Source organism: Nannobrachium achirus, assembly GCF_963921795.1.
Source record: "Nannobrachium achirus genome assembly, chromosome: 13".
In the NCBI taxonomy this organism is placed as follows: domain Eukaryota; kingdom Metazoa; phylum Chordata; class Actinopteri; order Myctophiformes; family Myctophidae; genus Nannobrachium; species Nannobrachium achirus.
Genome location: NC_137833.1, coordinates 656,221 through 678,983, shown reverse-complemented (window position 1 = coordinate 678,983; position 22,763 = coordinate 656,221). Strand labels below are relative to the sequence as shown.

The 22,763-nt window shown below is 41.3% G+C and overlaps 1 pseudogene across 1 annotated transcript in view; it reads right to left on the bottom strand.

Annotated features, from left to right (window-relative positions):
- Positions 1–10,570: 10,570 nt before the first annotated feature.
- Positions 10,571–22,763, bottom strand: part of LOC308296727 (LIM domain-binding protein 3-like) — an 87,084-nt pseudogene continuing 74,891 nt past the window's right edge. Inside the window, exons 12-17 of the transcript in view lie at positions 20,742–21,097; positions 19,428–19,813; positions 17,894–18,074; positions 16,880–17,000; positions 12,994–13,109; positions 10,571–10,658 (exon numbers count right to left, since the gene is read on the bottom strand). The product of the transcript in view is annotated as an LIM domain-binding protein 3-like (transcript). The remainder of the gene's footprint in view (positions 10,659–12,993; positions 13,110–16,879; positions 17,001–17,893; positions 18,075–19,427; positions 19,814–20,741; positions 21,098–22,763) is intronic.

Here is a 22,763-nt window from a genome sequence, read left to right as displayed (position 1 = left end):
CTAATATGACACCAAAACAACTCATATCTAATATGACACCAAAACAACTCATATCTAATACCATTGAACCAGGGGCGTCAATTGGGTATGGCAGGGGTATGCAGCTGCCATACCCTGGGTCCAGAGGGGAAAATAAAAGTTACTTTTAAATATAAATCCATGAATGTCTCTTTGTCTATCTGTGCTGGTTATTATGTTGGTAAATTATAGTAAAATAACCACAAATGCATTTAACAAAATGGTCACATTAACAAGGTATTATAATTATATTCTCCCCATCTTGTGCAATGCATTATTGTTAATTGTGGCACGTTTACTAACATGCCAAGTTTAGTTGCACTTAATAGAATGTACTACTACTATACTAATAAATGTATCTTCGCGAGCGTTCAAGACACCAGTCATGCTGCCATACCTTAGCTTTTTCTGAACTGACGCCACTGCATTGAACATCACAATGAGATTGACAACAATTGACAAACTAATCCAAGAACCCAAGTTATCACCAACTCTAAACATGTGACCGTCTGACATTCAACAATAAGGCTCAAATAAGACTAAATACCATGAAATGTATGAAAGAGAGAGAAAGAGAGAGAGAGAGAGAGAGAGAGAGAGAGAGAGAGAGAGAGAGAGAGAGGACAGAACAATAGTGTCTACTTGCTCTTTGTTTAGTGTACAGGGGTCTTCAACAGGGGGTCCTCAGAGTTACTACAGGGGGTCCTCCAAATCTTTGATTGATAGAAACTTTTTTACTCCTTTTTTATAATAACTACTTGAACCCTAGCGTCCATATTCTGAGAACTTTAGCCAAAAATAACAGATCTACAAGCTCACAACACCATTCAGCAAAGGGCTTTGGTGTAGAGGGGGAAAAGAGTACAGAGTGAAAGGTCAAGTTTATTAAGTATTGACGGTTCAAGTGGTTAAAAATCTGAAAACACAAATTGACATGAATCCAAAATACACTGATGATTGTGCTGTCAAACAATGAAACTATATGGAATCTATGAACAGGTTGTGGGGGTCCCTGCTTCATCTCTCTCTCAACTAAGGGGTCCCTGATTCATCTCTCTCTCAACTAAGGGGACCCTGCTTCATCTCTCTCTCAACTAAGGGGTCCCTGCTTCATCTCTCTCTCAACTAAGGGGTCCCTGCTTCATCTCTCTCTCAGCTAAGGGGTCCTTGCTTCATCTCTCTCTCTGCTAAGGGGTCCCTGCTTCATCTCTCTCTCAACTAAGGGGTCCCTGCTTCATCTCTCTCTCTACTAAGGGGTCCCTGCTTCATCTCTCTCTCAACTAAGGGGTCCCTGCTTCATCTCTCTCTCTACTAAGGGGTCCCTGCTTCATCTCTCTCTCAACGAAGGGGTCCCTGCTTCATCTCTCTCTCTGCTAAGGGGTCCTTGGCCTGAAAACATTGAAGACCCCTGGGTTTAGTAGTTGCTGAGGTCATTGTCGTTCAGGGGGAAAAACTTCAACACACCTGAAAACTAAAATTAACTCAACAGCTTAAAGTCTCTGTGAAACCTCAGATTATGACCAAAGCTTTTACTTTTCAGGATTTCAATTCCAACAGCAGCAGATCTACAAGCACAGAGGTGTCTTTAGAGTGATGCTGTGAGTGCGATCAGGTCAGCAGATCTACAAGCTCAGAGGTGTCTTTAGAGCGATGCTGTGAGATCAGGTCAGGCGTTCAATTTATGGGGGAAAAAAACACAAATAAGTTCCAATATGGAGATCAGCGTTCCAGGACAACATGATGAGAGCAACACAAACACAACTATGTGTTCTAATGCAGGATCAATTTAAAATGATTTGATGCTTAAACTATTAAAACATAGCAGATACAGATATACTTGTAGATCTGCTATTTTGAAAAGTCTTTGAATATTTTGACCCCATTCTAAATGTCTTCAAAATCCTTCTTCTAAATCAGTGCTTTTTAAACTTTTTCATGTCAAGGACCCCCCATCTCAAAATATGTTGTTCCAGGGACCCCCCCAGAGGCAAATCTGAGTTACAAATGTTCGCTTTTAAAAAATATATATTCAAAAGATTTGAAGGAAATGACAACTGTTCTGAAATTGCAGGCCTACCAGCTCGAGGCTTGATGCCACGCAGTGAGCTTGTATATCTGCTATTTTTAAATAGTTAAAAGCATTAAAATAATGGTTAAAGTGGTACTAGGTCTTAATTTAAAGATCTCCAAGCTTGCTACTCACATGTGAGCTTAGCTTAGTGATGCAACACTGTTGAGATGTGTGTTTTAGGCCATTCACCAATAGTGAGTTTTAGTATTCAAATTATTCAACCTCAAAGTATTCGAATAGTCGAATATTCTACAGAACTGGCCAAACTGTCAAATATTAAGTAAGCAAGAGGCAAACATTGTGAAAATAGCCGATCTACATGCTCACAACGCCTCGCAACGTGAGGCGTTGTGCGCATGTAGATCTGCTATTTTCACAATATTTATCTGCGGAACCGAGTCACATTAAATGTAATACCTACAATTCCAAGTGCTTGTCACTAGTTAAAATATGTTTATTTTGGGGGTCACGGCCTAAAAAGGTTTGAGAACCATTGACAACTCATTCTTATGACTTCCTATCTCGCCAAGCTTTATAAACTATATGTTTTTTAAAGAGAGAAAAAAAAAGAAAAAGCGAATATTCGACTTCGGTGAACAACGTCGAAAAGTGACTTTGATATTCGAATATTCAAATATTTGGTGAATGCCCTGGCGTGTTTAGGCCTGTGTTATTCATGACTGGTGTCTTAATGAACCTGAATGCACCTAAAACAATAAGACCATGTGTTAAATAGGGGTCCTTTGTGTTAAATAGGTCCAGGGTTGTGTTAAATAGGTCCAGGGACCCCCAGGGGTCCCTTGAAGAAGGTGTTCCAATTTACAATCGTAGACATTTAGCAGACACTCTGAAACCAGAGCGATTTAAAGCAAGGTGAAACACATCACATGCATAGAGAGGAAAATAGGACTATAATATTATATTAATAAAATCATAACCTGTACACAGAAACTAGAGGAGGCCAGTCAACACAATAATAATAACAATATAATAACCTGGAGTCTGTCTAATAAACATGTTGTCTAAATGACATGTCCAACTAAATGAGGAATGTAATAATTTCACAATCATCTTTTAGCTTGGATTGAGAGAAAGCAGGCCTATTATAGAATGATCAGATTTACATTTCACTCTGGAATTAAACCCTAAACATAATTATTATACCATGAACATAATTAATTATTAAACCCTAAACATAATGATTAAACCATAGACATAATTATTAAACCCTAAACATAATTATTATACCATGAACATAATTAATTATTAAACCCTAAACATAATCTAACAACAATGTTTATTCTTCCTGGCACTAAAATCCTATTTCTTTTTTCACCTGAGGGTCCTGATAAAATCATGAATTTTGTGTCTAAGATTTAACTGATACTTAGATTAAATAGGAGCATGGTATTCTGTTCCCATTTAGGCTTAGAATTATTGAATGCTTTAGCTATAGAAAAATAGCAGAGCACTCTGCGACAAAAGTCGTGAAAATGTGTACAAATCTTTGAATATATGTATTTTTAAAGCAAACGTTTGTAACTCCAATTTTGCTTCTGGGGGGTCCCTGGAACTAAATATTTTGAGATGGGGGTCCGTGGCCAAATAGCATATCATTTTGGGGGTCCTTCACATGAAAAGGTTTGAGAACCACTGACATAGTAGTCTCTCAAGAACAGACTAACTGAGCTCCAGTTGAGTGAAAAGGACCTTTTCTTTGACGATGGCTGGCCAGATTGCTGACAAAAACCTTAGAAGGATTCAAAAGACACTTATAGAATCGGGTCAAAATTCTAATTTTCACGATTTTTCTAAAATAGCAGATCTACAAGCTCACAGTGCGGCACTATTTTCCAACTGGTTAAAGCACATAACGATACACAACATTATGTACCCGTTCTGAATGGGTTAAAAGGGGACATCTAAACTGTAATATAATGAGAACATAATTATATGGAACATCAGTACAGTGTTTTTAATCACACAAATGGTTATAAAACATGTCAAACTTAACAGTTTACTGTACTGACATTAAAACACTCGTAGCTTAGCTTTAGCAGGCTAAGATGGACACTGAAGGCTGCTAACTGTTTTTAACAAAGTGTTTAAAACGTCTAAACGGAGTTTAAATCCATTCTAATGTTAAATGTTTGATGTGGAAAATTATTTGAATCTTAAAACATTAAATTATAACTTCTTTTGTTTGTTTGTTTGTTTGTTTGTTTGTTTGTTGAACTTTTTTTTCCCCCAAAATCTCAGAAAACAGCAGATCTACAAGCCCTCAACGCGTCGCCGCAGCGACGCGTTGAGGGCTTGTAGATCTGCTGTTTTCACCGTCGGTACGACGAGGCGCAGGCGCAGAGCGGGCTCCGTCTACTTCCTGCACGAGCGACAGAAATGAGCTTTTATTTATGAAGATAAAAACTAATAAAACAATAAAACCAATAAAACTAATAACTTTATAAAACATTAAACTAGCAGAGACTTCATTCTGGAGCAAAAACATCACAATAGTTTAATTTAAAACGGGTTTTATTCGTTATTGTTTCTACTTGTTGAAGAACGGCGGCGTCGCGACACGACGAATAAATTAAATAACTTTTATCGCTCTGTTGTTGTTCAGAAACAATACATTAAATATAAAGTTAATTATCCTCTTATTAAACCATTAACACTTTGATTAAACACTAAACATGGCTTTATTTTACTTTAATTAACATTTAGTTTTAGGTTTAGTTTTTTTTTTCTCTCTCTCTAGTAAACATGACACCAGAGGCGCCAATTGGGCATGGCAAAGCTATGGCAGCTGCCATACCTTGGCTACAAGGGAAAATAAATAAAATATACTGTAATCGTGCTTGTTGCGAAGGTATGGCAACATGACTGGTGTCTTGCACGCGCACGAGGGCGCGCGTGCAAGACACCAGTCGTGTTGCCATACCTTGGCTTTTTCTGAACTGACGCCGCTGCATGACACGCAGTCCGCTCCGGGGAATCCACTTCCAGGAGGTAGACGCAGCCCAGCCGGGCTCAAGGAGAAACATTACATTATAAACATTTATGTTTAACATTTATCTTACCTTAACGCATCCTCCAGTGCTAACAGCTAGCTTAGCTCCTCTCCAACACTGAAACACTGATGTGTTTAGGGTTTAAAAAGAGAGAAAACCCGCAGATAAATAAATCCCTGGTAGCGTAAAGTTTTCCTCCACATATGGATGGTGTCGTTAGGTGAGGTTGTAGTTCCAGATGCACCGTCCTGCTGTAGAGTTATAGTCCTTTATTATCCTCTAGTAGTTGATGTTGTTGAAGCGTTCGACACGCTTAAAAGTCCCCACCATTGATAACAGATCTATAAGTCCAGCTCTCAGCAGCAGCAGCAGCAGTAGAAACTCCACCAGGACAGATCTAACAACACCACGCACACACACACTCACTCCACCTCTCCTCCACCTCACACCGAACTGAACTGAACTGTGGAAAATCTGGAAATCACGACCAACACTGAACCTCTCAGAGCACCCTGATGCCCCCTGCCGGCTGTTTACCGCAGCTGCATCTCAGAGGTGGCTCCCTGCTCCCTGGCGCCCCCTGCCGGCTAAACACTAAAGACCTCAGAGCACCCTGCTCCCTGCACACTGATGCCCCCTGCCGGCTAAACACTGAAGCTGCACCCATAGTTAAAATGGATCCAGAGCAGTGGTTCTCAACCTGTGGCTCGGGAGTCGGGACCCCCAGGAGGGTCCCCAGATGATTAACTTAATGTGCAACATTGTTTTCTCACTCAACAGTAAACAAACCAACATAAAGTTTAAGTGTATAGAGGGTATCTGCACATTTATAAAGTGACAATTTAAGGACTTTAATACCTCTAAAATGACAAATTAAACCTTGGTCAAATTGTCAAATATTAAAGGGCAGAAATTGTGAAAATAGCAGATCTACAGCATGTAGATCTGCTATTTTCACAATAGAACCGTGTTATACAGAATGTAATGCCTCAACTCTTATGCTCATCAGGGTGGGGGTCCCACAGTTAAAATATGATTATTTTGGGGGTCCTTTTGTTGAGAAGCACTGATTGGCCCGCCCCCAGCTATTCATTCTTTTGAGCGGCTGTTTGGAATGAACGATGGGATCCGGTTCACAGTAAGCTCCTTTCTAATGAACAGCAGTGATGGAACAAGTACTCGATTTCTTTACTTAAAAGTAAAAGTATCAATGGTGCAATGTGGAAATACACGGACCCACAAGAAAGAAGTTTGTTAATGTTAATGTTTACATAAATGTGCAAAACTATTGGTATGAAAATGTACTTATTACTTAAAGTACCAGTAGTAGAGAGTAGTCATTATGCAGAATGTCCTGTTTCACAAGTTTTCCTAATGAATAAAATGATCTACAAGCTCACAATGCATCGCAACGCAACGCATTGTGAGCTTGTAGATCTGCTATTTTCAGATGGCAGGTATGTAGGCTACTACCTATATGTGTCTGAATAAATGTATACAGGGTTGAATTTGTCATTATAATAAAAATCTACAAAGTAACTTTAATGAGCCAGTCCTTTGAACGGCTCTTTGAAAGGAACGGATCCCAGAGATCCGGCTCACTTCAATGTCTTATTTTATATTCCTGAACAGATTATATGACAAAGATCTCAAGGGGTTCTGAGTCTTGATCATGAGCTGATCCATCCGGCTCCATTCACTGCCATGCATTTCATCCTATATTTTAGTTTGCCACCGAGTGTGAGGAATCTGCCGTCTGGAATGGAGGGGTTAGTGTCATCTTGTTTCTAGCATTCCAGATCATAGATATATATATATCTATGTTCCAGATGGCCATCTCCAGTTCACTTCCTGTATCTGTGACTGAGAAATGAACGCTGGCCTATAGCATGTTAGAACCAAGAACTATTGTAACTGTTCAGAACTATTGTAACTGATCAGAACTATTGTAACTGATCAGTAGAACTATTGTAACTGTTCAGTAGAACTATTGTAACTGATCAGCAGTCACAGCTCTGACAAGGTGATAAAACCATGAATGGGATGATAATTATGAACAATTCATGTCAAGATTATTGTGTATAATACCGTGACGTCATTTCCAAAACGACCTGGTTTTCATGAACCACAAGGACAAAAACATTTGTGAAATAATTTATTGACAAATTCTCAAATATTCAAACCATACTAGATGTCTATTGGCTACCAGCAGCGACCTGCTGGTCATACAGGCAAAATAAAACCACGTTGTGCTTTTCAAAATAAAACTACAGAATAAAACAGTGTTGATAACGGACAATACAAATTAAGGTTCACGGTGCTCGTCAGTACAACATGCACAAACATTAAAATAATAAATACTATTTCTTCTCTTCCAGAACAGCAGTTAGGAGGCTGTGAGGTGCTCTAAATAAAACCCTCCTTTAAAACAGCGCTTCTCAAACCGTTTATAGGAGAAGAAAATCTAAATGATTAAAAAATGTCCAAACGCTTTAAAGATTGTTCAGCTCGCCGCGTGGCACGATGCGACAGGCTGTGAGCTTGTAGATCTGCGTTTTTTGAACAGCCAACGTATAAAGGGTTAAAGTGATTGTGATGCTTCAGGGACCCCCTGGAATCCCCTCCTCAAGGACCCCTGGGTGTCCCCCGGATCCCTACTTTGAGAACCACTGCTATACAAAACAAAAGTGATCTTTTTTTGGGTCCTAAAGTGTATAAATATGGTTATGGTGACTACAGCTTGTAGGTTGGTGCCATCTGAGCAGCCATGTTTTCCTTTCAACCTGATGTCATTTCAAGCTGTTCAAATAATATAATTATTCTATTAATGAATAATTATTATAATTATTATAATTATTCTATTAATGAATAATCAAACACTAACCAACGCACACATAAACAACCTGATGTGCATGCACAACATGATGCACAATTACAACACAACACACTGTATAAAATGGACTTGTCAAGATAGAAACTATACACTCACACGCATGACAACACACACACACACACACACACACACACACACACACACACACACACACACACACACACACACACACACACACACACACACACACACACACACACACACACACACAGAGTAAAGGCAGGTAAAGAACACATGGACATTTTGATGTGTTAAATATGATATAAATCAGATCTCCAAACCCTCAAAAAAGAAAGTTAAATTCTTTAACTTCAACTTGAGTTTGATAGTTATGGTGTTGTAACACTGGAGGGCGCTGTTTGCTAGCCTATGGCTCTCCAAATATTTTACATTTTTTTATTTTGTTTCACCAAACCCTGGTCACATCAATGACATCACCGGAGCAAAAAGAGATTTTCATTTTTATTTTAGGAATAAAAAAAAAAATCACATAATATGATGATGTGACGTGTGGGGGGGGGGGGGGGGGGGGGAAGCCTCTATCTTTCAAATGGACGGCCACATCAACGCAAAATATTCAAATAGGTTTTGAATATTCAAATAATTTCCAAAGGTTTCTGAAAAGCGCTCAGAATCCTGGCAGCCTATCACAGTTGTTACATAATCAGTTGTTTGTTACATAATTACCTAATTGCAATTATTTAGCATAACCGTTTCCATGTTGAAAAATGTTTGTGTTTTCAAACATTTTAAAAAACAAGAGGAAATAGCGGATCTACAAGCTCACAATGTGTGGCGATGCGCCGCGCTGTGAGCTGGGTTGGATCGATAGTGTTAGTTAAGCTGCTATGTTTCTGCATCACAATGAAAACACAATTTGAAAGCTTTAAAAAACTATTCTTTTACATAATTTGCAAAACAATATTAAATGTTAAACGTTTGATGGTTAAAAACTTGGTGTTTTTGCCAACCTCCCCACGGCCCGCCAGTGGTCCCCGGCCCTTAGGTTGAGAACCGTCTGTAGGGCGGTGGACCAGTTAAAGCTACATTCCGTAACATTCCGGTCCGAACCGGGATTTGAACCCGCGGTGAGGTTCATGCAGTACTCCATGTTGACCAGTAGGGGTCCTAACAGACACCAAGGTCTAAATGTACTTTTTATTAACATACAAACGTTAAAAAGGATTTATTCTATAAAACACGTCCTGGATGTTTTACACTCTTACCTGACTTTCGCCAGATGGTGGCAGCATTGCGTTGCATTGCTTTACCATCTGGGCTCGGTCCGCCAGCGTTGATAACACTCGTAAAGTCCCGGGCCGGACCAATCAGCGGCAGCTATGGGTGGGCTCTGAGCGGCTCTGAGCCAATAGAGTGACGTTGCCTGAGTGCATGACGTTGCCTGTCTGCAACGTCATGCAGACAGGCCAATATGAGTGGTTGGAGTTGGCACTCCCAGACTGTGATAGAAACGGCCACATCCAATCACCTGCTACAGAAATTCAAAAAATGGCCCGCCCCTTACATAGAGTCTGGCCGAGAGATCCCAGATGTAAGGCAGAGCGTTACGCACTGCTGCAACTATCTGGCGAAAGTCAGGTTATTACACTCCACTTCTGTCAGTAAATCACAAATAAATCTCACATGAGCTTAAAAACAAAACAAAAGAAAAATAAACACTTTGTGAATCAAAACATCCCGACCAATTCATTAAATAGCTAGCAGTAGATTTAATAATAATAATATATGAATAATGCAGTAGATCTCATCCTATACGTTTGTTAAATAAATATCACACAGCCAGAAAATACACCATAAATATTAGAACTGTGTATAAATTGTTGCATCAATAAAACCTACTTTATGTGAAATCAAAAGAAAACAAATAGTCAGTAGTTATGAGTATTCCACATCCACACATCCCAAAACAATAATAATAATAATACAGATTTATACTTCGTTGCATGTCGGTGCTGCACTCAGAACAGCCCATACACAAGCTCAGAACGCATCACAACCACAGTCATTTTGGGGATGGACTACTCCTTTAAATCTGATCACAACACGCTGTGAGCTTGTATATCAGCTGTTCCTCACGCTGTGAGCTTGTATATCAGCTGTTTCTTTGTATAAATGAAGCATAATATTATCATTATTAATATTCAGCACAAGGCACTCTGTAGTCTGTCTGTCTGTCTGTCTGTCTGTCTGTCTGTCTGTATGTCTGTCTGTCTGTCAAATAAAATACAAATAAAAAAAGAACACAGCTCCAACAGCGGTGTAATCACGTCATTTCCGTGTTAAAACAGCATCGTGCGTAAAACGTGTTATCACTGAATGTGAACGCAAAAAAAATTGCAAAAAAACAACAACATGTGTTTTGTATCTCCCAAGACAAACTATAGTTATTCCCTAAGAGCAAACATGTAAAACAGATCTATTGTCCAGATGGTTGGTTGTGGCCCTCAGCTGGTGTTGTAGTGGCGGGTGGTGACTAACGGGGAGGGGGCGGGGGCACATCCAGGGCCCCTCCCCCTCTGTGTGGTGGCCACATGGGGGCAGCAGGGAGCAGCTGGTCTAGACGTTGATGGCGTGAGCGTGTTTCTTACAGAGAGGTTGTCCTTCTTGGAGTAGAAAGGCTGGCCCTCAAGGTCACATTACACACCTGTAAGTATATTACATTACATTACATTACATTACATTACATTACATTACATTATACTATACTATACTATACTATACTATACTATATACTATATACTATACTATACTACACTATACTATATTATTCTGGCCCTCCAGGTTCACATTACACACCTGTAAGTATATTACATTACATTACATTACATTACATTACATTATACTATACTATACTATACTATACTATACTATACTATACTATACTATACTATATACTATATACTATATACTATACTATACTATACTATACTATACTATATTATTCTGGCCCTCAGGTTCACATTACACACCTGTAAGTATATTACATTACATTACATTACATTACATTACACTATACTATACTATACTATACTATATTATACTATACTATACTATACTATACTATACTATACTATACTATACTATATTATACTTTACTATACTATACTATACTATACTATACTACACTACACTATATTATACTATATTATATTATATTATATTATATTATATTATATTATATTATATTATACTATACTATACTATACTATACTATACTATACTACACTACACTATATTATACTATACTATACTATACTATACTATATTATTCTGGCCCTCCAGGTTCACATTACACACCTGCAATTACATTATATTATATTATATTATATTATATTATATTATATTATATTACTATAGAATATAATTATATTATATGCTGTTTTTCTTTCTACTAATTGCTTATTCTGCAAATGTTTTTTTTCTGTTTTATAATTATTTAATGTAAGAAGATAAGCTAAATCTTCATCCTACACCTTGTGCTTTGTTTTTCTTTTTATTGTGTTTGTTTTAATTGTATGAAATGTCATAGTTGTATATTATGGCTCATGCCCAAAATAAACGATAACATACTAACTAAATGGACCTGATCACCTGTTCCTGTGTACACCAAATCTCTTCTGCAAAGGTAGCCCATCTAGAAGCTTGTAGATCTATTCTATAGTGTTACACTGTAATGTTGTAGATCTATTCTATAGTGTTACACTGTAATGTTGTAGATCTGTGACGCTCACCGCACAGACTAAGCAGTGTTGTGTCAGGTGTAGTGTATAGTGTAGTGTATAGTGTAGTGTATAGTGTAGTGTATAGTGTAGTGTATAGTGTAGTGTACTAGAAGGTCGGCCGGCTGCGCCGGCCTCCCCTCTAGGTCGTCGCGTTGTGTCTATAGGAGTAAATATTCGTCGAAAACAAATCCCTGAGGTGGCCACGATCTGATGGTTTTTTTGAGAAAATAATCTTTTTGAGAAAAAAAAGTTTTTTGAGAAAAAAAAAAGTTTTTTGAGAAAAAAAAGTTTTTTGAGAAAAAAAAGTTTTTTGAGAAAAAAAAGTTTTTTGAGAAAAAAAAGTTTTTTGAGAAAACATTTTTTGAGAAAAAAAAATAAAAAAAAATTAGAGAAAAAAAAATTTGAGAAAAAAAGAATTTGAAAAAAAAAAAATTGAGAAAAAAAAATGTTGAGAAAAAAAAAATTTGAGAAAAAAAAAATTTGAGAAAAATGTTTTTTTCTCCAAAAAAAATTTTTTTTGAGAAAAAAAGAATTTGAGAAAAAAAATGTTTGAGAAAAAAAAATTTGAGAAAAAAAAATTGAGAAAAAAAAAATTTGAGAAAAAAAAATTGAGAAAAAAAAATTTTAGAGAAAAAAAATTTGAGAAAAAAAAAAATTTTTGAGAAAAAAAGATTTTTTGAGAAAAAAAAAAATTGGGAAAAAAAGAATTTGAGAAATAAAAATTTTTGAGAAAAAAAAATTTGAGTACTCACAGCACAGACGAAGCAGGTATCATGCCAGGTGTAATGGTATGTAGGTAGTGTATAGTATAGTGTATAGTATAGTGGTATAGTGGTAGTGTAGTGTATAGTGTATAGTGTATAGGGTAGTGGTATAGTGGTAGTATAGTATAGTATAGTATAGTATAGTAGTGTATAGTATAGTGGTAGTATACCAGTATACAGTGTACTCACAGCACAGACGAAGCAGGTGTCATGCCAGGTGTGTCCCAGAGCCTCGATGAACTTGTCTCCTGGGTAGTGTACGTATAGTATAGTGTATAGTATAGTGGTATAGTGGTAGTGTTATAGTGGTAGTATAGTACTCACAGCACAGACGAAGCAGGTATCATGCCAGGTGTAATGGTATGTAGGTAGTGTATAGTGTATAGTATAGTGTAAAGGGTTCTTACTGCACAGACGAAGCAGGTGTCGTGCCAGGTGTAATGGTAGTGTAGGTATAGTATAGTGGTAGTATAGTAGTGTACAGTGTACTCACAGCACAGACGAAGCAGGTATCATGCCAGGTGTGTCCCAGAGCCTCGATGAACTTGTCTCCTGCCTCCACCGGGAAGTCACAGCCATGACACTTAGTGCTGAAGAGAGAGATGTAGTCTGTATGGGCGAGAGACATAGGGTTAATACAGGAAGGAGAGAGAGAGAGAGAGAGAGAGAGAGAGAGAGAGAGAGAGAGAGAGAGAGACGAGAGAGAGACATAGGGTTAATACAGGAGAGAGAGAGAGAGAGAGAGAGAGAGAGAGAGAGAGAGATAGGGTTAATACAGGAGAGAGAGAGAGAGAGAGAGAGACACATAGGGTTAATACAGGTGAGAGAGAGAGAGAGAGAGAGAGAGAGAGAGAGAGAGAGAGAGAGAGATAGGGTTAATACAGGAGAGAGAGAGAGAGAGAGAGAGAGAGAGAGAGAGAGAGAGATAGGGTTAATACAGGAGAGAGAGAGAGAGAGAGAGAGAGAGAGAGAGAGAGAGAGAGAGAGAGAGAGAGAGACATAGGGTTAATACAGGAGAGAGAGAGAGAGAGAGAGAGAGAGAGAGAGAGAGAGAGAGAGAGAGAGACATAGGGTTAATACAGGAGAGAGAGAGAGAGAGAGAGAGAGAGAGAGAGAGAGACATAGGGTTAATACAGCAGAGAGAGAGAGAGAGACATAGGGTTAATACAGGAGAGAGAGAGAGAGAGAGAGAGAGGAGAGAGAGAGAGAGAGAGAGAGAGAGAGAGAGAGAGAGAGACATAGGGTTAATACAGGAGAGAGAGAGAGAGAGAGAGAGAGAGAGAGAGACATAGGGTTAATACAGGAGAGAGAGAGAGAGAGAGAGAGAGAGAGAGAGAGAGAGAGACATAGGGTTAATACAGCAGAGAGAGAGAGACATAGGGTTAATATACAGGAGAGAGAGAGACATAGGGTTAATACAGATAGCACTCATAGACCTTCAATGCATTCTGTAACTCCGGTTGGCAGTTTGTCACTAAACACCAATAGATGTGTGAGTAGAAAACCTGGACCAGGAAGTGAAGGGAGTGATGCAACTCTCCGTAGAAGGCTCTGCTCCTGGTCCTCCAACATCAAGAACCACTAAAGACTATTAAAGCTCTGCTCCTGGTCTCCAACATCAAGAACCACTAAAGACTATTAAAGCTCTGCTCCTGGTCCTCCAACATCAAGAACCACTAAAGACTATTAAAGCTCTGCTCCTGGTCCTCCAACATCAAGAACCACTAAAGACTATTAAAGCTCTGCTCCTGGTCCTCCAACATCAAGAACCACTAAAGACTATTAAAGCTCTGCTCCTGGTCCTCCCAACATCAAGAACCACTAAAGACTATTAAAGCTCTGCTCCTGGTCCTCCAACATCAAGAACCACTAAAGACTATTAAAGCTCCAAACCTCCCAAAACAACCTGATTCCACTACTTCTCCACCTGGGGGTCATGACCCACGTTTCTCCCACACATGTTGCTAGCCTAAGATGGCTCAGCGTTGAAGACAGGGTTAAACAACTAAAACTGGGATTGACTTTCAAAATAGTCAACGTAAATCTGCCCTCCATCCCCTCAGTACCAGCATATCTGACCAAACATCTACAAAAAGTTAGCGACACCCACAGCCACAACACAATGATCTGATAACACAAACCCATAAAACAAACATGGGTAAATTCTCCCTTCTACAACACTGACACCCAGGTGTGGAATTCCTTGACTACCTCCCTTAAAACATGTAGATCGCTGGCATCCTTCAAAACTGCCCTGAAAACTCACCTTTCAGGAGGCCAGAGAAGGAGGTAGTTATCACTTCTCCCATAGACAGGTGAAGACTCACCTTTCAGGAGGCCAGAGAAGGAGGTAGTTATCACTTCTCCCATAGACAGGTGAAAACTCACCTTTCAGGAGGCCAGAGAAGGAGGTAGTTATCACTTCTCCCATAGACAGGTGAAAACTCACCTTTCAGGAGGCCAGAGAAGGAGGTAGTTATCACTTCTCCCATAGACAGGTGAAAACTCACCTTTTCAGGAGGCCAGAGAAGGAGGTAGTTATCACTTCTCCCATAGACAGGTGAAAACTCACCTTTCAGGAGGCCAGAGAAGGAGGTAGTTATCAATTCTCCCATAGACAGGTGAAAACTCACCTTTCAGGAGGCCAGAGAAGGAGGTAGTTATCACTTCTCCCATAGACAGGTGAGAACTCACCTTTCAGGAGGCCAGAGAAGGAGGTAGTTATCACTTCTCCCATAGACAGGTGAGAACTCACCTTTCAGGAGGCCAGAGAAGGAGGTAGTTATCACTTCTCCCATAGACAGGTGAAAAACTCACCTTTCAGGAGGCCAGAGAAGGAGGTAGTTATCACTTCTCCCATAGACAGGTGAAGACTCACCTTTCAGGAGGCCAGAGAAGGAGGTAGTTATCACTTCTCCCATAGACAGGTGAAAAGTCACCTTTCAGGAGGCCAGAGAAGGAGGTTGTTATCACTTCTCCATAGACAGGTGAAAACTCACCTTTCAGGAGGCCAGAGAAGGAGGTAGTTATCACTTCTCCCATTGACAGGTGAAAAGTCACCTTTCAGGAGGCCAGAGAAGGAGGTAGTTATCACTTCTCCCATAGACAGGTGAAAACTCACCTTTCAGGAGGCCAGAGAAGGAGGTAGTTATCACTTCTCCCATAGACAGGTGAAAACTCACCTTTCAGGAGGCCAGAGAAGGAGGTTGTTATCACTTCTCCCATAGACAGGTGAAAACTCACCTTTCAGGAGGCCAGAGAAGGAGGTAGTTATCACTTCTCCCATAGACAGGTGAAAAGTCACCTTTCAGGAGGCCAGAGAAGGAGGTAGTTATCACTTCTCCCATAGACAGGTGAAAACTCACCTTTCAGGAGGCCAGAGAAGGAGGTAGTTATCACTTCTCCCATAGACAGGTGAAAACTCACCTTTCAGGAGGCCAGAGAAGGAGGTAGTTATCACTTCTCCCATAGACAGGTGAAAACTCACCTTTCAGGAGGCCAGAGAAGGAGGTAGTTATCACTTCTCCCATAGACAGGCCAGAAGTGAGCACTCCCCTTACCTTAGCCCCACCCCCTTGTTTCCCCTATCCTGTACATAGTGTTTTTATAACTGCGATATTATTGAATGTTTCTTTGCTTGCTATTTGTTATGTCCATGAATTAAATACTGTAAAAAAGACAGCAAAAGGTCTTATTTGGGATGTTCCTTTTAGGCAGGGTGTTTAACTTTACTTGTACAATCAATCAATCAATCAATCAATCAATCAATCAATCAATCAATCAATGAACTTAATCATCCATAGTTTCCCAAACAGTGTTTTTAGCCTGGCAACAATCTGCCAGACTCACACCTTCCTCCATCAGCCTATAGGGAGAGAGTATGAGAAATCACAAAATGACCGGGCCAATCAGTGACTGTGGTACACTGTTCAATTGCAACACAGTCACTGATTGGTCATTTTGTGATTTCTCATCCTTGCTTCCTATAGGCTGAAGCATGGAGGAACGTGTTGTCATCTGGATAATGTCAGGCTAATAGATTATGTTGTCATAAGACAGACAGACAGACAGACAGACAGACAGACAGACTTCTGTAGGTTAGGGTTAGGGTAGGTACTAACCCTTCTAGCAGTAGGGTTCTCCGTCCTCCATGTGGAACAGACAGACAGACAGACAGACAGACAGACAGACAGACAGACAGACAGACAGACAGACAGACAGACAGACAGAACAGGTACTAACCCTTCTCGCAGTAAGGTTCTCCGTCCTCCATGTGGAACAGACAGACAGACAGACAGACAGACAGACAGACAGACAGACAGACAGACAGACAGACAGACAGACAGACAGACAGACAGACAGATAGAACAGGTACTAACCCTTCTCGCAGTAAGGTTCTCCGTCCTCCATGTGGAACAGTGAGTTCCCAAAGGCCTTTCCGCAGGCTGCGCACACAAAACAGGTGGTGTGCCATGTCTGCCTCAGAGCGTGCATCACTTCCTGTAAACACACCACATGACAGCACATCACTTCCTGTTCAGCCACATATCCTTTAAGTGGCTGAACGGGAAGCTAGGGAGTGAGTCTGTAGTTCTAATGGAAGCTAGGGAGTGAGTCTGTAGTTCTAATGGAAGCTAGGGAGTGAGTCTGTAGCTCTAATGGAAGCTAGGGAGTGAGTCTGTAGTTCTAATGGAAGCTAGGGAGTGAGTCTGTAGTTCTAATGGAAGCTAGGGAGTGAGTCTGTAGCTCTAATGGAAGCTAGGGAGTGAGTCTGTAGCTCTAATGGAAGCTAGGGAGTGAGTCTGTAGTTCTAATGGAAGCTAGGGAGTGAGTCTGTAGTTCTAATGGAAGCTAGGGAGTGAGTCTGTAGCTCTAATGGAAGCTAGGGAGTGAGTCTGTAGCTCTAATGGAAGCTAGGGAGTGAGTCTGTAGCTCTAATGGAAGCTAGGGAGTGAGTCTGTAGTTCTGTGCGACAGGGAGTTTATTCCACAGTTTGGGGGCCAGGAGGGAGAAGAGTCTCGGACAAGTGGATCGTTGTCCTGGGGTTTTTAGTGAGGGTTCTGTCAGCATCCCTGTGTTGGTTGATCTGATTACTGGTGCTAGATCTATGTTTACTGGTGCTAAAAAAAAGCCATTTTAATATGAAACCGTAGAAACGGGGAGAAAAATAGAATGTACTTCTTAAAAAAATGTATCAAGCCTGTTGCTAAGGTATGGCAACATGACTGGTCTTTGCGCGCGTGCAAGATACCAGTCATGTTGCCATACCTTAGCTTTTCTTTCAGAACTGATGCCACTGCCATGGAGCTAAAGAATGGTTCTGTGTGTGTGTGTGTGTGTGTGTGTGTGTGTGTGTGTGTGTGTGTGTGTGTGTGTGTGTGTGTGTGACTCACCCCCATGACCTTGGTGTTGCATCGTGCGCAGGTGGGGGCGAAGAACTCTCCATAACAGTTCTCACAGTACACAGCGTTCTGCTCCTCCACGAAGCTCACGTCCGCCAGAGACGTGTGACAGTAGTGACAGTTGAACTCCTCAGGGTGCCAGGAGCGTCCCAACGCCACCAGGAAGGGACCCCTTAATCACAGGACACACTGTTAGTATACTGAGGACCCCCTGATACCAGAACACTGTTAGTATACTGAGGACCCCCTGATACCAGAACACACTGTTAGTATACTGAAGGGACCCCTGATACCAGAACACTGTTAGTATACTGAGGACCCCCTGATACCAGAACACTGTTAGTATACTGAGGACCCCCTGATACCAGAACACTGTTAGTATACTGAAGACCCCTGATACCAGAACACTGTTAGTATACTGAGGACCCCCTGATACCAGAACACTATTAGTATACTGAGGACCCCCTGATACCAGAACACTGTTAGTATACTGAAGACCCCCTGATACCAGAACACTGTTAGTATACTGAAGACCCCTGATACCAGAACACTGTTAGTATACTGAGGACCCCCCTGATACCAGAACACTGTTAGTATACTGAAGACCCCTGATACCAGAACACTGTTAGTATACTGAAGACCCCTGATACCAGAACACACTGTTAGTATACTGAGGACCCCCTGATACCAGAACACTGAGGACCCCCTGATACCAGAACACTGTTAGTATACTGAGGACCCCTGATACCAGAACACACTGTTAGTATACTGAGGACCCCCTGATACCAGAACACTGTTAGTATACTGAGGACCCCCTGATACCAGAACACTGTTAGTATACTGAAGGACCCCCTGATACCAGAACACTGTTAGTATACTGAGGACCCCCTGATACCAGAACACTGTTAGTATACTGAGGACCCCCTGATACCAGAACACTGTTAGTATACTGAGGACCCCCTGATACCAGAACACTGTTAGTATACTGAAGGACCCCCTGATACCAGAACACTGTTAGTATACTGAGGACCCCTGATACCAGAACACTGTTAGTATACTGAGGACCCCCTGATACCAGAACACTGTTAGTATACTGAAGGACCCCCTGATACCAGAACACTGTTAGTATACTGAAGGACCCCCTGATACCAGAACACTGTTAGTATACTGAGGACCCCCTGATACCAGAACACTGTTAGTATACTGAAGACCCCTGATACCAGAACACTGTTAGTATACTGAGGACCCCCTGATACCAGAACACTGTTAGTATAATGAGGACCCCCAGATACCAGAACACACTGTTAGTATACTGAGGACCCCCTGATACCAGAACACTGTTAGTATACCATTCTATCTCCCTAAGGCCCCCGACTAATATGCTTTATGTACTGTAAGTAAATACAGACAGACTGACCTGAAGACTCTGTTGCAGGCTCCACACAGCGGGTTAGGGTTAGTATGTATAGGGTTAGGGTATAGGGTATAGGGTATAGGGTTAGGGTATAGGGTATAGGGTATGTACCTGATGACTCCGTTGCAGGCTCCACACAGTGGGGTGCGGCTGCCCCCGGCGTACCGCTCCGCCCGCTGGGCCACGCCCCGCGCCACGTTGGGGGAGGGGAAAGGGGCGGGGCTGGGGGTGAAGGGGGCGGGGTGGCTGGGGGCCGTGGGCGGCGCCGGGGGTGGGGCCACGGCCGAGGGGTTGGGGATGTAGGCGGGGGGGAGGGGGCGCGGCCTGGGGGAGGGGCTGCAGCTTGACGGAGGTGGTCTTGGTGGTGGTGGTCTTGGACGGGTCGTACTTGTCGGCGAAGGAGTTGTCCGTCACCCAGGGGGGGCGGCCCGCGGAGGAGGCGGGGCTAGGGGCAGGGGGGGCCGCCGGTTGGACGGGAGCAGGGGCCGGGGCGGGGCCTGCGGAGGGAGAAGAGATTATTCAGATTATTGATGTTTTGATTGTTTTAAAATGTATTGAATAGGTTATACTTATTATTATTATTATTCAGTCTGGTAACTCACGATATATTGAACAATGTTTATGTTTATTATTTATGTTTATGTTTATTATTAATGAGTATACAAGTGTGAATGTCACATTTAATTGGGCGTTTGGCTCTGCTAAATGTTCTCCCTGCTCAGCAGCAAGCAGCACAGAAGAAGAACATCATTACCCATAATGAGCAGGGAGATATATAGATATATAAACAACCCCCCATGGGGAACAGAGTTAGCAGAGCCTACTGGTGGTGCTGGGGAGGCGGTGGGGGCAAGCAAACACAAGCAACAGTCCGGGCAAGAGCAGCAGGGAGAATGACAGACTGGGCCGGCTTAAGTAGTTGGCAAATGATCAGCTGACTGCCACATCGGCCAATGACGTAGGGTCTGGTTTAATAGTGAGTATTACTGTCCTTACAACTGCAATGCAATGTACCCTCTCGAGTATACCTGCCTGAACTAACTTCGCACTTTAATTATCATTTTGTATGCATTTTATGTGTTGTTACCTGTTTATAGTGGTTAATAAATTACACGACTATGGATTAATGGATACGCTGATGACACTCTTCTCTTGTTGACTGTCTAGGGAGGAAAATATCGATCTACAAGACTACATGCTCCACATCTGCTATTCTCACAATATCAGAAAAGCCATAATGAATGTGTATTTCTGTGTGGAGTTTGCATATTCTCCCTGTGTCTCCTAGGGTAGCATTATGCTGTATGCTACATTGCTAAATGCTATCTATTGGTGCTGTGTTTGGAGGCGTGGTCTCACCTGGGTGGGTGGGGTTAAGATGCGTGGTCTCACCTGGGTGGGCGGGGTTAAGAGGCGTGGTCTCACCTGGGTGGGTGGGGTAGATGCAGGCGGTGCTGACCACCTTGGGGGGCGGTCCCATGGGGATCTGGATGGAGCTCTGCTGCATGGGCGGGGCCTGCGGCATCATGGGAGGGGCCTGATGCATGGGCGGGCCTTGTGGCATCATGGGCGGGCCTTGTTGCATCATGGGCGGGCCTTGTTGCATCATGGGCGGGCCTTGTTGCATCATGGGCGGGCCTTGTTGCATCATGGGCGGGCCTTGCTGCATGGGCGGGTGCTGGTACTGCTGGTACTGCTGTGGCATTGGCTGGTACTGCTGAGGGGGCGGGCCTTGGGCCATGGGCGGAGCCTGGTACATGGCAGGCGGCTGTCCGTATTGGCTGGAGAGGTTACAGGAAAAGGATGAGATAACAACTTCCTGTTCCTGGGTGAATGAGAACCATGTGGTCTACAACAGGGGTCTTCAACGTTTTCAGGCAAAGGACCCCTTAGTTGAGAGAGAGATGAAGCAGGGACCCCCACAACCTTTTCATAGAGTTTCATTATTATAATTTGTGTTTTCAGATATTTAACCACTTTAGCCATCATTACCTAATAAACTTTCACTCTGTACTTACTCTGCTCTTTTCCCCCTCCCCCCCTCTACACCAAACCAAAAATAAAATACTTTGCCAATCTACAAGCTTTTTGGCAAAATATGGTTAATATAAAACAGGAGAAAAAAGGTTTCTATCACACAAAGATTTGGACGACCCCCTGTAGTAACTCTGAGGACCCCCTAGGGGTCCCGGACCCCCCTGTTGAAGACCCCTGGTCTAGAATCCTTCTGTAACTCTGACAGCTGTCAGAGTTAAATTAACACTCAGGATGTTGATTGATTTAAATTAACACTCAGGATGTGATTAACTTAAATTAACACTCAGGATGTGATTCACTTAAATTAACACTCAGGATGTGATTAACTTAAATTAACACTCAGGATGTGATTAACTTAAATTAACACTCAGGATGTGATTCACTTAAATTAACACTCAGGATGTGATTAACTTAAATTAACACTCAGGATGTGATTCACTTAAATTAATACTCAGGATGTGATTGATTTAAATTAACACTCAGGATGTGATTAACTTAAATTAACACTCAGGATGTGATTCACTTAAATTAATACTCAGGATGTGATTAACTTAAATTAACACTCAGGATGTGATTCATTTAAATTGACACTCAGGATGTGATTCACTTAAAGTAACACTCAGGATGTGATTCACTTAAAGTAACACTCAGGATGTTTATTCATTCATATTATATTCATATTATTGATTCATTTCCTCCATCACTGCTGAGAAGGACTAGAAGACATAAAACTACACAAAAAAAAGCTTTAAATTGAAACTAGGTGACTTTAAAGGAGTAGTTCACCCCCAAAATGACTTGATTATTTATGCCATGGAGACTTAAGTTCAATAATATTTTTTGGGTTTCTGATGCAAGACAAAAAGTTGATTACAATACATTTACCCCCATTGATTCCGGATGGGGACCCAAATGCATTCGGGTCCCCATCCGGAATCAATGGGGGTAAATTTACTATATTACATTTTTTGTCTTTGGAATGCGACAAATACAAAAACATATTATTGAACTCAAGTGTCCATGGCATGAGTAATCAATAGAGAAAAAGTCATGTTGGGGTGAACTACTCCTTTAAGACTATTTTTAATATATGTAAATAATTTCTGCAATTATTTCCCTTTACTAGTAAGACGCCTCAGGGCGACGCAAAAGGGATTTGTTCCACTGGCATCACAGGGATCTCCATATCTCCATATATGGGCATAAAAGGGATTTGTTCCCCTGACATCAGAGGGATCTCATATATCAGTTAGACTACTATATCATTGTGCTGGGGTTTTTCCTTACAGAGGTAAACAAACCAACAAGGTAAATAAACACTCTTTCAGAAAGACTTACCGTCGCCACTCTGGCGTTAATGACCCTTAATTAACATGAAAACATAAACATTTCACAAAGAAAAAAACCCAC